The 18524-nt window shown below is 35.3% G+C and overlaps 2 non-coding genes across 2 annotated transcripts; both read left to right on the top strand.

The window, feature by feature from the left end:
• Nucleotides 1-7488: 7488 nt before the first annotated feature.
• On the top strand, nucleotides 7489-7560 carry TRNAC-GCA (transfer RNA cysteine (anticodon GCA)). Its single transcript has one exon. It is a non-coding gene; the product is annotated as a tRNA-Cys (tRNA).
• Nucleotides 7561-10333: 2773 nt separating this feature from the next.
• TRNAC-GCA (transfer RNA cysteine (anticodon GCA)) lies at nucleotides 10334-10405 on the top strand. The gene has a single exon. It is a non-coding gene; the product is annotated as a tRNA-Cys (tRNA).
• The last annotated feature ends 8119 nt before the right edge of the window (nucleotides 10406-18524 follow it).

Raw genomic sequence — 18524 nt, forward strand, 5'->3', positions numbered from 1 at the left:
TGTTCAACTGTTTTACCTGTAGAAATATTATTTTAATTAAATAAATTGAAGAAAACATTTACAATCTTAGCATTTTATGTAATGAGCAACACATTTCTACATTTGAAATACTCCTGATCATCTCCTGAAACATAGGGTAAACACCATGAAACTGTTTAAGATTTCTTCATATGATACAAGCTGTGTTTTACATTCACCCAAGTTCTACTGGTGATATTATCAGTTTGAAATAGTCCATTGGAAGATCATTTGAATGTTATAAAACTGTGGTGGAAACCAATAATATGCTCTTAATGAAATGTATTAATTTGTACAGCTGACCAGAAGTGCACTGATGTCATTAGTTCTACAAGTTCCATACAGTCACCCACTCTATCACCTTTTTAAAAAAGGGCAGTTTTCAGCATTCAAGGGTTTAACTCAATGGTAGAGCGTAGGAGTGCAGTTCAAGAAGTCCCTGTTTCATAACCATATACCCTCGTCAATACATCCTGTTAAAATGTTTTTCAACCCAATGTACTGTAAGAAACAATAGGATATATCATCATTTCATATAAAAAACAATGAACAATTGGGTTTAACTATGCTCTTAGCACAAAATCAACAAACTGCAGTAGAGAAGCAGTTACGTTTTGCAGAATTTGTGCATTTGACAAAAGTTTTTTTTTCCATGTTCCAAGATCTACATGTGATACGAAATGTATGAATTCTTGCAATGGAAACCTCACTGTATTTTACCAAGGCAGATAAAGGACATCTTTTGTACCCCTTACACTTATAAGGAGGGTTTGGTGGCTGAAAATGCATTGCTTTGAGGGTGATTGCATGTTGCTTCCACTTTGTTCATATTCCTGAATTAATAAAGGTGAACTTTTCAGAACTGGGGGCATAGCTCAGTGGTACAGCATTTGACTGCAGATCAAGTGGTCTCTAGTTCAAATCTGGGTGCCCCCTTGTTCAACTGTTTTACCTGTAGAAAAAAAACATTTACAATCTTAGCATTTGATGTAATGAGGAACACATTTCTACATTTGAAATACTCCTGATCATCTCCTGAAACATAGGGTAAACACCATGAAACTGTTTAGGATTTCGTCATATGATACAAGCTGTGTTTTACATTCACCCAAGTTCTACTGGTGATATTATCAGTTTGAAATAGTCCATTGGAAGCTCATATGAATGTTATAAAACTGTGGTGGAAACCAATAATATGCCCTTAATGAAATGTATTAATTTGTACAAATGACCAGAGGTGCACTGATGTCATTAGTTCTACAAGTTCCATACAGTCACCCACTCTATCACCTTTTTAAAAAAGGGCAGTTTTCAGCATTCAAGGGTTTATGTCAGTGGTAGAGCGTAGGAGTGCGTTTCAAGAAGTCCCTGTTTCATAACCATATACCCTCTTCAATAGATCCTGTTAAAATGTTTTTCAACCCAATGCACTGTAAGAAACAATAGGATATATCATCATTTCATATACAAAACAATGAACAATTGGGTTTAACTATGCTCTTAGCACAAAATCAACAAACTGCAGTAGTGAAGCAGTTACATTTTGCAGAATTTGTGCATTTGACAAAAGATTTTTTTTCCATGTTCCAAGATCTACATGTGATACGAAATGTATGAATTCTTGCAATGGAAACCTCACTGTATTTTACCAAGGTAGATAAAGGACATCCTTCGCATCTCATATACTTATAAGGAGGGTTTGGTGGCTGAAAATGCATTGCTTTGATGGTGATTGCATGTTGCTTGCACTTTGTACATATTACTGAATTAATAAAGGTGAACTTTTCAGAACTGGGAGTATAGCTCTGTGGTAGAGCATTTGACTGCAGATCAAGAGGTACCTAGTTCAAATCTGGGTGCCCCCTTGTTCAACTGTTTTACCTATAGAAAAAAACATTTACAATCTTAGCATTTGATGTAATGAGCAACACATTTCTACATTTGAAATACTTCTGATCATCTCCTGAAACATAGGGTAAACACCATGAAACTGTTTAGGATTTCTTCATATGATACAAGCTGTGTTTTACATTCACCCAAGTTCTACTGGTGATATTATCAGTTTGAAATAGTCCATTGGAAGCTCATATGAATGCTATGAAACTGTGGTGGAAACCAATAATATGCCCTTAATGAAATGTATTAATTTGTACAGCTGACCAGAAGTGCACTGATGTCATTAGTTCTACAAGTTCCATACAGTCACCCACTCTATCACCTTTTTAAAAAAGTGCAGTTTTCAGCATTCAAGGGTTTAACTCAGTACAAGAGCGTAGGAGTGCTTTTCAAGAAGTCCCTGTTTCATAACCATATACCCTCTTCAATAGATCCTGTTAAAATGTATTTTTTAACCCAATGCACTGTAAGAAAAAATAAGATATATCATCATTTCATATACAAAACAATGAACAATTAGGTTTAACTATGCTCTTAGCACAAGATCAAGAGAATGCAGTAGAGAAACAGTTACGTTTTGCATAATTTGTGAATTTGACAAAAGTTTTTTTCTATGTTCCAAGATCTACATGTGATACGAAATGTAGGAATTCTTGCAATGGAAACCTCAATGTATTTTACCAAGGCAGATAAAGGACATCCTTCGCACCCCTGATACTTATAAGGAGGGTTTGGTGGCTGAACATGCATTGCTTTGATGGTGATTGCATGTTGCTTCCACTTTGTACATATTACTGAATAAATAAAGGTGATTATTTCAGAAATGGGGGTATAGCTCAGGGGTAGAGCATTTCACTGTAGATCAAAAGGTCCCTAGTTCAAATCTGGGTGCCCCCTTATCCAACTGTTTTACCTGTAGAAAAAAAAAACATTTACAATCTTAGCATTTGATGTAATGAGCAACACATTTCTACATTTGAAATACTCCTGATCATCACCTGAAACATAGGGTAAACACCATTAAGCTGTTTAGGATTTCTTCATATGATACAAGCTGTGTTTTACATTCACCCAAGTTCTACTGGTGATATGATTAGTTTGTAATAGTCCATTGGAAGCTCATATGAATGTTATAAAAGTGTGGTGGAAACCAATAATATGCCCTTAATGAAATGTATTAATTTGTACAGCTGACCAGAAGTGCACTGATGTCATTAGTTCTACAAGTTCCATACAGTCACCCACTCTATCACCTTTTTAAAAAAGGGCAGTTTTCAGCATTCAAGGGTTTATTTCAGTGGTAGAGCGTAGGAGTGCTTTTCAAGAAGTCCCTGTTTCATTTCCATATACCCTCTTCAATAGATCCTGTTAAAATGTTTTTCAACCCAATGCACTGTAAGAAACAATAGGATATATCATCATTTCATATACAAAACAATGAACAATTGGGTTTAACTATGCGCTTAGCACAAAATCAACAAACTGCAGTAGAGAAGCAGTTACATTTTGCAGAATTTGTGCATTTGACAAAAGATTTTTTTCCCATGTTCCAAGATTTACATGTGATACGAAATGTATGAATTCTTGCAATGGAAACCTCACTGTATTTTACCAAGGCAGATAAAGGACATCCTTCGCACCCCATATACTCATAAGGAGGGTTTGGTGGCTGAAAATGCATTGCTTTGATGGTGATTGCATGTTGCTTGCACTTTGTACATATTACTGAATTAATAAAGGTGAACGTTTCAGAACTGGGAGTATAGCTCAGTGGTAGAGCATTTGACTGCAGATCAAGAGTTCCCTAGTTCAAATCTGGGTGCCCCCTTGTCCAACTGTTTTACCTGTATAAATATTTATCAATGAAATAAATTGAAGTAAACATTTACAATCTTAGCATTTTATGTAATGAGCAACACTTTTCTAAATTTGAAATACTCCTGATCATCACCTGAACATAGGGTAAACACCATTAAGCTGTTTAGGATTTCTTCATATGATACAAGCTGTGTTTTACATTCACCCAAGTTCTACTGGTGATATGATCAGTTTGAAATAGTCCATTGGAAGCTCATATGAATGTTATAAAACTGTGGTGGAAACCAATAATATGCCCTTAATGAAATGTATTAATTTGTACAGCTGACCAGAAGTGCACTGATGTCATTAGTTCTACAAGTTCCATACAGTCAACCACTCTATCACCTTTTTAAAAAAGGGCAGTTTTCAGCATTCAAGGGTTTATGTCAGTGGTAGAGCGTAGGAGGGCTTTTCAAGAGGTTCATGTTTCATAACCATATACCCTCTTCAATAGATCCTGTTAAAATGTATTTTTTAACACAATGCACTGTAAGAAACAATAAGATATATCATCATTTCATATACAAAACAATGAACAATTGGTTTTAACTATGCTCTTAGCACAAAATCAGCAAAATGCAGTAGAGAAACAGTTATGTTTTGCAGAATTTGTGCATTTGACAAAAGTTTGTTTTCCATGTTCCAAGATCTACATGTGATACGAAATGTAGGAATTCTTGCAATGGAAACCTCACTGTATTTTACCAAGGCAGATAAAGGACATCTTTTGTACCCCTTATACTTATAAGGAGGGTTTGGTGGCTGAAAATGCATTGATTTGATGGTGATTGCATGTTGCTTCAACTTTGTCCATATTACTGAATAAATAAAGGTGCACATTTAAGAAATGGGGGTATAGCTCAGGGGTAGAGCATTTCACTGCAGATCAAAAGGTCCCCAGTTCAAATCTAGGTTCCCCCTTGTCCAACTGTTTTACCTGTAGAAATTTTTTTTTAATTAAATAGATTGAAGTAAACATTTACAATCTTAGCATTTTATGTAATGAGCAACACATTTCTACCTTTGAAATACTCCTGATCATCACCTGAAACATAGGGTAAACACCATTAAGCTGTTTAGGATTTCTTCATATGATACAAGCTGTGTTTTACATTCACCCACGTTCTACTGGTGATATTATCAGTTTGAAATAGTCCATTGGAAGCTCATATGAATGCTATAAAACTGTGGTGGAAACCAATATAATATGCCCTTAGTGAAATGTATTAATTTGTACAGCTGACCAAAAGTGCACTGATGTCATTAGTTCTACAAGTTCCATACAGACACCCACTCTATCACCTTTTTAAAAAAGGGCAGTTTTCAGCATTCAAGGGTTTATGTCAGTGATAGAGCGTACGAGTGCTTTTCAAGAAGTTCCTGTTTCATGACCATATATCCTCTTCAATAGATCCTGTTAAAATGTATGTTTTAACCCAATGCACTGTAAGAAACAATAAGATATATCATAATTTCATATACAAAACAATGAACAATTGGGTTTAACTATGCTCTTGGCACCAAATCAACAAAATGCAGTAGAGAAACAGTTACGTTTTGCAGAATTTGTGCATTTGACAAAAGTTTTTTTTTCCATGTTCCAAGATCTACATGTGATACGAAATGTATGAATTCTTGCAATGGAAACCTCACTGTATTTTACCAAGGCAGATAAAGGACATCTTTTGTACCCCTTATACATATAATGAGGGTTTGGTGGCTGAAAATGAATTGCTTTGATGGTGATTGCATGTTGCTTCCACTTTGTACATATTACTGAATAAATAAAGATGAACATTTCAGAAATGGGGTTATAGCTCAGGGGTAGAGCATTTCACTGCAGATCAAGAGGTCCCTAGTTCAAATCTGGGTGCCCCCTTGTCCAACTGTTTTACCTGTATAAATATTTATCAATTAAATAAATTGAAGTAAACATTTACAATCTTAGCATTTTATGTAATGAGCAACACTTTTCTAAATTTGAAATACTCCTGATCATCACCTGAACATAGGGTAAACACCATTAAGCTGTTTAGGATTTCTTCATATGATACAAGCTGTGTTTTACATTCACCCAAGTTCTACTGGTGATATGATCAGTTTGAAATAGTCCATTGGAAGCTCATATGAATGTTATAAAACTGTGGTGGAAACCAATAAAGTGCCCTTAATGAAATGTATTAATTTGTACAGCTGACCAGAAGTGCACTGATGTCATTAGTTCTACAAGTTCCATAGAGTCACCCACTCTATCACCTTTTTAAAAAAGGGCTGTTTTCAACATTGAAGGGTTTATGTCAGTGGTAGAGCGTAGGAGTGTAGTTCAAGAAGTTCCTGTTTCATAACCATATACCCTCTTCAATAGATCCTGTTAAAATGTATTTTTTAACACAATGCACTGTAAGAAACAATAAGATATATCATCATTTCATATACAAAACAATGAACAATTGGGTTTAACTATGCTCTTAGCACAAAATCAGCAAAATGCAGTAGAGAAACAGTTACGTTTTGCAGAATTTGTGCATTTGACAAAAGTTTGTTTTCCATGTTCCAAGATCTACACGTGATACGAAATGTAGGAATTCTTGCAATGGAAACCTCACTGTATTTTACCAAGGCAGATAAAGGACATCTTTTGTACCCCTTATACTTATAAGGAGGGTTTGGTGGCTGAAAATGCCTTGATTTGATGGTGATTGCATGTTGCTTCAACTTTGTACATATTACTGAATAAATAAAGGTGCACATTTCAGAAATGGGGGTATAGCTCACGGGTAGAGCATTTCACTGTAGATCAAAAGGTCCCCAGTTCAAATCTAGGTGCCCCCTTGTCCAACTGTTTTACCTGTAGAAATATTTTTTTAATTAAATAAATTGAAGTAAACATTTACAATCTTAGCATTTTATGTAATCAGCAACACATTTCTACATTTGAAATACTCCTGATCATCACCTGAAACATAGGGTAAACACCATTAAGCTGTTTAGGATTTCTTCAAATGATACAAGCTGTGTTTTACATTCACCCAAGTTCTACTGGTGATATGATTAGTTTGAAATAGTCCATTGGAAGCTCATATGAATGTTATAAAACTGTGGTGGAAACCAATAATATGCCCTTAATGAAATGTATTAATTTGTACAGCTGACCATAAGTGCACTGATGTCATTAGTTCTACAAGTTCCATACAGTCACCCACTCTATCACCTTTTTAAAAAAAGGCAGTTTTCAACATTGAAGGGTTTATGTCAGTGGTAGAGCATAGGAGTGCTTTTCAAGAAGTCCCTGTTTCATAATCATATACCCTTTTCAATAGATCCTGTTAAAATGTTTTTCAAACCAATGCACTGTAAGAAACAATAGGATATATCATCATTTCATATACAAAACAATGAACAATTGGGTTTAACTATGCGCTTAGCACAAAATCAACAAACTGCAGGAGAGAAGCAGTTACATTTTGCAGAATTTGTGCATTTGACAAAAGATGTTTTTTCCATGTTCCAAGGTCTACATGTGATACGAAATGTATAAATTCTTGCAATGGAAACCTCACTGTATTTTACCAAGGCAGATAAAGGACATCCTTCGCACCCCATATACTTATAAGGAGGGTTTGGTGGCTGGAAATGCATTGCTTTGATGGTGATTACATGTTGCTTGCACTTTGTACATATTACTGAATTAATAAATGTGAACTTTTCAGAACTGGGGGTATAGCTCAGTGGTAGAGCATTTGACTGCAGATCAAGAGGTCCCTAGTTCAAATCTGGGTGCCCCCTTGTTCAACTGTTTTACCTGTAGAAAAAAACTTTTACAATCTTAGCATTTGATGTAATGAGCAACACATTTCTACATTTGAAATACTCCTGATCATCTCCTGAAACATAGGGTAAACACCATGAAACTGTTTAGGATTTCTTCATATGATACAAGCTGTGTTTTACATTCACCCAAGTTCTACTGGTGATATTATCAGTTTGAAATAGTCCATTGGAAGCTCATATGAATGTTATAAAACTGTGGTGGAAACCAATAATATGCCCTTAATGAAATGTATTAATTTGTACAGCTGACCAAAAGTGCACTGATGTCATTAGTTCTACAAGTTCCATACAGTCACCCACTCTATCACCTTTTTAAAAAAGGGCAGTTTTCAGCATTCAAGGGTTTAACTCAGTACAAGAGCGTAGGAGTGCTTTTCAAGAAGTCCCTGTTTCATAACCATATACCCTTGTCAATAGATCCTGTTAAAATGTATTTTTTAACCCAATGCACTGTAAGAAAAAATAAGATATATCATCATTTCATATACAAAACAATGAACAATTGGGTTTAACTATGCTCTTAGCACAAGATCAAGAAAATGCAGTAGAGAAGCAGTTACGTTTTGCAGAATTTGTGCATTTGACAAAAGTTTTTTTTCCATGTTCCAAGATCTACATGTGATACGAAATGTACGAACTCTTGAAATTGAATCCTCACTGTATTTACCAAGGCAGATAAAGGACATCTTTTGTACCCCATATACTTATAAGGAGGGTATGGTGGCTGAACATGCATTGCTTTGATGGTGATTGCATGCTGCTTCCACTTTGTACATATTACTGAATAAATAAAGGTGAACATTTCAGAAATGGGGGTATAACTCAGGGGTAGAGCATTTCACTGCAAATCAAAAGGTCCCTAGTTCAAATCTGGGTGCCCCCTTGTCCAACTGTTTTACCTGTAGAAATATTTTTTTAATTAAATAAATTGAAGTAAACATTTACAATCTTAGCATTTTATGTAATGAGCAACACATTTCTACATTTCAAATACTCCTGATCATCACCTGAAACATAGGGTAAACACCATTAAGCTGTTTAGGATTTCTTCATATGATACAAGCTGTGTTTTACATTCACCCAAGTTCTACTGGTGATATGATTAGTTTGAAATAGTCCATTGGAAGCTCATATGAATGTTATAAAACTGTGGTGGAAACCAATAATATGCCCTTAATGAAATGTATTAATTTGTACAGCTGACCAGAAGTGCACTGATGTCATTAGTTCTACAAGTTCCATACAGTCACCCACGCTAATACCTTTTTAAAAAAGGGCAGTTTTCAGCATTCAAGGGTTTATGTCAGTGGTAGAGCGTAGGAGTGCTTTTCAAGAAGTTCCTGTTTCATAACCATATACCCTCTTCAATAGATCCTGTTAAAATGTATTTTTTAACTCAATGCACTGTAAGAAACAATAAGATATATCATCATTTCATATAAAAAACAATGAACAATTGGGTTTAACTATGCTCTTAGCACAAAATCAACAAAATGCAGTAGAGAAACAGTTACGTTTTGCAGAATTTGTGCATTTGACAAAAGTTTTTTTTTCCATGTTCCAAGATCTACGTGTGATACTAAATGTATGAATTAATGCAATGGAAACCTCACTGTATTTTACCAAGGCAGATAAAGGACATCTTTTGTAACCCTTACACTTATAAGGAGGGTTTGGTGGCTGAAAATGCATTGCTTTGATGGTGATTGCATGTTGCTTCCACTTTGTACATATTACTGAATAAATAAAGGTGCCTATTTCAGAAATGGGGGTATAGCGCTGGGGTAGAGCATTTCACTGCAGATCAAGAGGTCCCTAGTTCAATTCTGGGTGCCCCCTTGTCCAACTGTTTTACCTGTAGAAATATTTTTTAATTAAATAAATTGAAGTAAACATTTACAATCTTAGCATTTTATGTAATGAGCAACACATTTCTACATTTCAAATACTCCTGATCATCACCTGAAACATAGGGTAAACACCATTAAGCTGTTTAGGATTTCTTCATATGATACAAGCTGTGTTTTACATTCACCCAAGTTCTACTGGTGATATGATCAGTTTGAAATAGTCCATTGGAAGCTCATATGAATGTTATAAAACTGTGGTGGAAACCAATAATATGCCCTTAATGAAATGTATTAATGTGTACAGCTGACCAGAAGTGCACTGATGTCATTAGTTCTACAAGTTCCATAGAGTCACCCACTCTATCACCTTTTTAAAAAAGGGCAGTTTTCAACATTCAAGGGTTTATGTCAGTGGTAGAGCGTAGGAGTGTAGTTCAAGAAGTCCCTGTTTCATAACCATATACCCTCTTCAATAGATCCTGTTAAAATGTTTTTCAACCCAATGCACTGTAAGAAACAATAGGATATATCATCATTTCATATACAAAACAATGAACAATTGGGTTTAACTATGCGCTTAGCACAAAATCAACAAACTGCAGGGGAGAAGCAGTTACATTTTGCAGAATTTGTGCATTTGACAAAAGATTTTTTTCCATGTTCCAAGATCTACATGTGATACGAAATGTATGAATTCTTGCAATGGAAACCTCACTGTATTTTACCAAGGCAGATAAAGGACATCCTTCGCACCCCATATACTTATAAGGAGGGTTTGGTGGCTGAAAATGATGCAAATCACATGCTTTGATGGTGATTGCATGTTGCTTGCACTTTGTACATATTACTGAATTAATAAATGTGAACTTTTCAGAACTGGGGGTATAGCTCAGTGGTAGAGCATTTGACTGCAGATCAAGAGGTCCCTAGTTCAAATCTGGGTGCCCCCTTGTTCAACTGTTTTACCTGTAGAAAAAAACTTTTACAATCTTAGCATTTGATGTAATGAGCAACACATTTCTACATTTGAAATACTCCTGATCATCTCCTGAAACATAGGGTAAACACCATGAAACTGTTTAGGATTTCTTCATATGATACAAGCTGTGTTTTACATTCACCCAAGTTCTACTGGTGATATTATCAATTTGAAATAGTCCATTGGAAGCTCATATGAATGTTATAAAACTGTGGTGGAAACCAATAATATGCCCTTAATGAAATGTATTAATTTGTACAGCTGACCAAAAGTGCACTGATGTCATTAGTTCTACAAGTTCCATACAGTCACCCACTCTATCACCTTTTTAAAAAAGGGCAGTTTTCAGCATTCAAGGGTTTAACTCAGTACAAGAGCGTAGGAGTGCTTTTCAAGAAGTCCCTGTTTCATAACCATATACCCTTGTCAATAGATCCTGTTAAAATGTATTTTTTAACCCAATGCACTGTAAGAAAAAATAAGATATATCATCATTTCATATACAAAACAATGAACAATTGGGTTTAACTATGCTCTTAGCACAAGATCAAGAAAATGCAGTAGAGAAACAGTTACGTTTTGCAGAATTTGTGAATTTGACAAAAGTTTTTTTCTATGTTCCAAGATCTACATGTGATACGAAATGTAGGAATTCTTGCAATGGAAACCTCACTGTATTTTACCAAGGCAGATAAAGGACATCCTTCGCACCCCTGATACTTATAAGGAGGGTTTGGTGGCTGAACATGCATTGCTTTGATGGTGATTGCATGTTGCTTCCACTTTGTACATATTACTGAATAAATAAAGGTGATCATTTCAGAAATGGGGGTATAGCTCAGGGGTAGAGCATTTCACTGTAGATCAAAAGGTCCCTAGTTCAAATCTGGGTGCCCCCTTATCCAACTGTTTTACCTGTAGAAAAAAAACATTTACAATCTTAGCATTTGATGTAATGAGCAACACATTTCTACATTTGAAATACTCCTGATCATCACCTGAAACATAGGGTAAACACCATTAAGCTGTTTAGGATTTCTTCATATGATACAAGCTGTGTTTTACATTCACCCAAGTTCTACTGGTGATATGATTAGTTTGTAATAGTCCATTGGAAGCTCATATGAATGTTATAAAAGTGTGGTGGAAACCAATAATATGCCCTTAATGAAATGTATTAATTTGTACAGCTGACCAGAAGTGCACTGATGTCATTAGTTCTACAAGTTCCATACAGTCACCCACTCTATCACCTTTTTAAAAAAGGGCAGTTTTCAGCATTCAAGGGTTTATTTCAGTGGTAGAGCGTAGGAGTGCTTTTCAAGAAGTCCCTATTTCATAACCATATACCCTCTTCAATAGATCCTGTTAAAATGTTTTTCAACCCAATGCACTGTAAGAAACAATAGGATATATCATCATTTCATATACAAAACAATGAACAATTGGGTTTAACTATGCGCTTAGCACAAAATCAACAAACTGCAGTAGAGAAGCAGTTACATTTTGCAGAATTTGTGCATTTGACAAAAGATGTTTTTCCCATGTTCCAAGATTTACATGTGATACGAAATGTATGAATTCTTGCAATGGAAACCTCACTGTATTTTACCAAGGAAGATAAAGGACATCCTTCGCACCCCATATACTTATAAGGAGGGTTTGGTGGCTGAAAATGCATTGCTTTGATGGTGATTGCATGTTGCTTGCACTTTGTACATATTACTGAATTAATAAAGGTGAATGTTTCAGAACTGGGAGTATAGCTCAGTGGTAGAGCATTTGACTGCAGATCAAGAGTTCCCTAGTTCAAATCTGGGTGCCCCCTTGGTCAACTGTTTTACCTATAGAAAAAAACATTTACAATCTTAGCATTTGATGTAATGAGCAACACATTTCTACATTTGAAATACTCCTGATCATCACCTGAAACATAGGGTAAACACCATTAAGCTGTTTAGGATTACTTCAAATGATACAAGCTGTGTTCTATATTCACCCAAGTTCTACTGGTGATATTATCAGTTTGAAATAGTCCATTGGAAGCTCATATGAATGTTATAAAACTGTGGTGGAAACCAATATTATGCCCTTAATGAAATGTATTCATTTGTACAGCTGACCAAAAGTGCAGTGATGTCATTAGTTCTACAAGTTCCATACAGTCACCCACTCTATCACCTTTTTAAAAAAGGCCAGTTTTCAGCATTCAAGGGTTTAACTCAGTGGTAGAGCGTAGGAGTACAATTCAAGAAGTTCCTGTTTCATAACCATATACCCTCATCAATAGATCCTGTTAAAATGTTTTTCAACCCAATGCACTGTAAGAAACAATAGGATATATCATCATTTCATATAAAAAACAATGAACAATTGGGTTTAACTATGCTCTTAGCACAAAATCAACAAACTGCAGTAGAGAAGCAGTTACGTTTTGCAGAATTTGTGCATTTGACAAAAGTTTTTTTTTCCATGTTCCAAGATCTACATGTGATACGAAATGTATGAATTCTTGCAATGGAAACCTCACTGTATTTTACCAAGGCAGATAAAGGACATCTTTTGTACCCCTTATACATGTAATGAGGGTTTGGTGGCTGAAAATGAATTGCTTTGATGGTGATTGCATGTTGCTTCCACTTTGTACATATTACTGAATAAATAAAGGTGAACATTTCAGAAATGGGGTTATAGCTCAGGGGTAGAGCATTTCACTGCAGATCAAGAGGTTCCTAGTTCAAATCTGGGTGCTCCCTTGTCCAACTGTTTTACCTGTATAAATATTTATCAATTAAATAAATTGAAGTAAACATTTACAATCTTAGCATTTTATGTAATGAGCAACACTTTTCTAAATTTGAAATACTCCTGATCATCACCTGAACATAGGGTAAACACCATTAAGCTGTTTAGGATTTCTTCATATGATACAAGCTGTGTTTTACATTCACCCAAGTTCTACTGGTGATATGATCAGTTTGAAATAGTCCATTGGAAGCTCATATGAATGTTATAAAACTGTGGTGGAAACCAATAATATGCCCTTAATGAAATGTATTAATTTGTACAGCTGACCAGAAGTGCACTGATGTCATTAGTTCTACAAGTTCCATACAGTCACCCACTCTATCACCTTTTTAAAAAAGGGCAGTTTTCAGCATTCAAGGGTCTATGTCAGTGGTAGAGCGTAGGAGTGTAGTTCAAGAAGTCCCTGTTTCATAACCATATACCCTCGTCAATAGATCCTGTTAAAATGTTTTTCAACCCAATGCACTTTAAGAAACAATAGGATATATCATCATTTCATATAAAAAACAATGAACAATTGGGTTTAACTATGCTCTTAGCACAAAATCAACAAACTGCAGTAGAGAAGCAGTTACGTTTTGCAGAATTTGTGCATTTGACAAAAGTTTTTTTTTCCATGTTCCAAGATCTACATGTGATACGAAATGTATGAATTCTTGCAATGGAAACCTCACTGTATTTTACCAAGGCAGATAAAGGACATCTTTTGTACCCCTTACACTTATAAGGAGGGTTTGGTGGCTGAAAATGCATTGCTTTGAGGGTGATTGCATGTTGCTTCCACTTTGTTCATATTCCTGAATTAATAAAGGTGAACTTTTCAGAACTGGGGGCATAGCTCAGTGGTACAGCATTTGACTGCAGATCAAGTGGTCTCTAGTTCAAATCTGGGTGCCCCCTTGTTCAACTGTTTTACCTGTAGAAAAAAAACATTTACAATCTTAGCATTTGATGTAATGAGGAACACATTTCTACATTTGAAATACTCCTGATCATCTCCTGAAACATAGGGTAAACACCATGAAACTGTTTAGGATTTCGTCATATGATACAAGCTGTGTTTTACATTCACCCAAGTTCTACTGGTGATATTATCAGTTTGAAATAGTCCATTGGAAGCTCATATGAATGTTATAAAACTGTGGTGGAAACCAATAATATGCCCTTAATGAAATGTATTAATTTGTACAAATGACCAGAGGTGCACTGATGTCATTAGTTCTACAAGTTCCATACAGTCACCCACTCTATCACCTTTTTAAAAAAGGGCAGTTTTCAGCATTCAAGGGTTTATGTCAGTGGTAGAGCGTAGGAGTGCGTTTCAAGAAGTCCCTGTTTCATAACCATATACCCTCTTCAATAGATCCTGTTAAAATGTTTTTCAACCCAATGCACTGTAAGAAACAATAGGATATATCATCATTTCATATACAAAACAATGAACAATTGGGTTTAACTATGCTCTTAGCACAAAATCAACAAACTGCAGTAGTGAAGCAGTTACATTTTGCAGAATTTGTGCATTTGACAAAAGATTTTTTTTCCATGTTCCAAGATCTACATGTGATACGAAATGTATGAATTCTTGCAATGGAAACCTCACTGTATTTTACCAAGGTAGATAAAGGACATCCTTCGCATCTCATATACTTATAAGGAGGGTTTGGTGGCTGAAAATGCATTGCTTTGATGGTGATTGCATGTTGCTTGCACTTTGTACATATTACTGAATTAATAAAGGTGAACTTTTCAGAACTGGGAGTATAGCTCTGTGGTAGAGCATTTGACTGCAGATCAAGAGGTACCTAGTTCAAATCTGGGTGCCCCCTTGTTCAACTGTTTTACCTATAGAAAAAAACATTTACAATCTTAGCATTTGATGTAATGAGCAACACATTTCTACATTTGAAATACTTCTGATCATCTCCTGAAACATAGGGTAAACACCATGAAACTGTTTAGGATTTCTTCATATGATACAAGCTGTGTTTTACATTCACCCAAGTTCTACTGGTGATATTATCAGTTTGAAATAGTCCATTGGAAGCTCATATGAATGCTATGAAACTGTGGTGGAAACCAATAATATGCCCTTAATGAAATGTATTAATTTGTACAGCTGACCAGAAGTGCACTGATGTCATTAGTTCTACAAGTTCCATACAGTCACCCACTCTATCACCTTTTTAAAAAAGTGCAGTTTTCAGCATTCAAGGGTTTAACTCAGTACAAGAGCGTAGGAGTGCTTTTCAAGAAGTCCCTGTTTCATAACCATATACCCTCTTCAATAGATCCTGTTAAAATGTATTTTTTAACCCAATGCACTGTAAGAAAAAATAAGATATATCATCATTTCATATACAAAACAATGAACAATTAGGTTTAACTATGCTCTTAGCACAAGATCAAGAGAATGCAGTAGAGAAACAGTTACGTTTTGCATAATTTGTGAATTTGACAAAAGTTTTTTTCTATGTTCCAAGATCTACATGTGATACGAAATGTAGGAATTCTTGCAATGGAAACCTCAATGTATTTTACCAAGGCAGATAAAGGACATCCTTCGCACCCCTGATACTTATAAGGAGGGTTTGGTGGCTGAACATGCATTGCTTTGATGGTGATTGCATGTTGCTTCCACTTTGTACATATTACTGAATAAATAAAGGTGATTATTTCAGAAATGGGGGTATAGCTCAGGGGTAGAGCATTTCACTGTAGATCAAAAGGTCCCTAGTTCAAATCTGGGTGCCCCCTTATCCAACTGTTTTACCTGTAGAAAAAAAAAACATTTACAATCTTAGCATTTGATGTAATGAGCAACACATTTCTACATTTGAAATACTCCTGATCATCACCTGAAACATAGGGTAAACACCATTAAGCTGTTTAGGATTTCTTCATATGATACAAGCTGTGTTTTACATTCACCCAAGTTCTACTGGTGATATGATTAGTTTGTAATAGTCCATTGGAAGCTCATATGAATGTTATAAAAGTGTGGTGGAAACCAATAATATGCCCTTAATGAAATGTATTAATTTGTACAGCTGACCAGAAGTGCACTGATGTCATTAGTTCTACAAGTTCCATACAGTCACCCACTCTATCACCTTTTTAAAAAAGGGCAGTTTTCAGCATTCAAGGGTTTATTTCAGTGGTAGAGCGTAGGAGTGCTTTTCAAGAAGTCCCTGTTTCATTTCCATATACCCTCTTCAATAGATCCTGTTAAAATGTTTTTCAACCCAATGCACTGTAAGAAACAATAGGATATATCATCATTTCATATACAAAACAATGAACAATTGGGTTTAACTATGCGCTTAGCACAAAATCAACAAACTGCAGTAGAGAAGCAGTTACATTTTGCAGAATTTGTGCATTTGACAAAAGATTTTTTTCCCATGTTCCAAGATTTACATGTGATACGAAATGTATGAATTCTTGCAATGGAAACCTCACTGTATTTTACCAAGGCAGATAAAGGACATCCTTCGCACCCCATATACTCATAAGGAGGGTTTGGTGGCTGAAAATGCATTGCTTTGATGGTGATTGCATGTTGCTTGCACTTTGTACATATTACTGAATTAATAAAGGTGAACGTTTCAGAACTGGGAGTATAGCTCAGTGGTAGAGCATTTGACTGCAGATCAAGAGTTCCCTAGTTCAAATCTGGGTGCCCCCTTGTCCAACTGTTTTACCTGTATAAATATTTATCAATGAAATAAATTGAAGTAAACATTTACAATCTTAGCATTTTATGTAATGAGCAACACTTTTCTAAATTTGAAATACTCCTGATCATCACCTGAACATAGGGTAAACACCATTAAGCTGTTTAGGATTTCTTCATATGATACAAGCTGTGTTTTACATTCACCCAAGTTCTACTGGTGATATGATCAGTTTGAAATAGTCCATTGGAAGCTCATATGAATGTTATAAAACTGTGGTGGAAACCAATAATATGCCCTTAATGAAATGTATTAATTTGTACAGCTGACCAGAAGTGCACTGATGTCATTAGTTCTACAAGTTCCATACAGTCAACCACTCTATCACCTTTTTAAAAAAGGGCAGTTTTCAGCATTCAAGGGTTTATGTCAGTGGTAGAGCGTAGGAGGGCTTTTCAAGAGGTTCATGTTTCATAACCATATACCCTCTTCAATAGATCCTGTTAAAATGTATTTTTTAACACAATGCACTGTAAGAAACAATAAGATATATCATCATTTCATATACAAAACAATGAACAATTGGTTTTAACTATGCTCTTAGCACAAAATCAGCAAAATGCAGTAGAGAAACAGTTATGTTTTGCAGAATTTGTGCATTTGACAAAAGTTTGTTTTCCATGTTCCAAGATCTACATGTGATACGAAATGTAGGAATTCTTGCAATGGAAACCTCACTGTATTTTACCAAGGCAGATAAAGGACATCTTTTGTACCCCTTATACTTATAAGGAGGGTTTGGTGGCTGAAAATGCATTGATTTGATGGTGATTGCATGTTGCTTCAACTTTGTCCATATTACTGAATAAATAAAGGTGCACATTTAAGAAATGGGGGTATAGCTCAGGGGTAGAGCATTTCACTGCAGATCAAAAGGTCCCCAGTTCAAATCTAGGTTCCCCCTTGTCCAACTGTTTTACCTGTAGAAATTTTTTTTTAATTAAATAGATTGAAGTAAACATTTACAATCTTAGCATTTTATGTAATGAGCAACACATTTCTACCTTTGAAATACTCCTGATCATCACCTGAAACATAGGGTAAACACCATTAAGCTGTTTAGGATTTCTTCATATGATACAAGCTGTGTTTTACATTCACCCACGTTCTACTGGTGATATTATCAGTTTGAAATAGTCCATTGGAAGCTCATATGAATGCTATAAAACTGTGGTGGAAACCAATATAATATGCCCTTAGTGAAATGTATTAATTTGTACAGCTGACCAAAAGTGCACTGATGTCATTAGTTCTACAAGTTCCATACAGACACCCACTCTATCACCTTTTTAAAAAAGGGCAGTTTTCAGCATTCAAGGGTTTATGTCAGTGATAGAGCGTACGAGTGCTTTTCAAGAAGTTCCTGTTTCATGACCATATATCCTCTTCAATAGATCCTGTTAAAATGTATGTTTTAACCCAATGCACTGTAAGAAACAATAAGATATATCATAATTTCATATACAAAACAATGAACAATTGGGTTTAACTATGCTCTTGGCACCAAATCAACAAAATGCAGTAGAGAAACAGTTACGTTTTGCA

Source organism: Ambystoma mexicanum, unplaced genomic scaffold (genome assembly GCF_040938575.1).
Source record: "Ambystoma mexicanum isolate Mex_15411 unplaced genomic scaffold, UKY_AmexF1_1 Mex_scaf118, whole genome shotgun sequence".
Lineage (NCBI taxonomy): Eukaryota > Metazoa > Chordata > Amphibia > Caudata > Ambystomatidae > Ambystoma > Ambystoma mexicanum.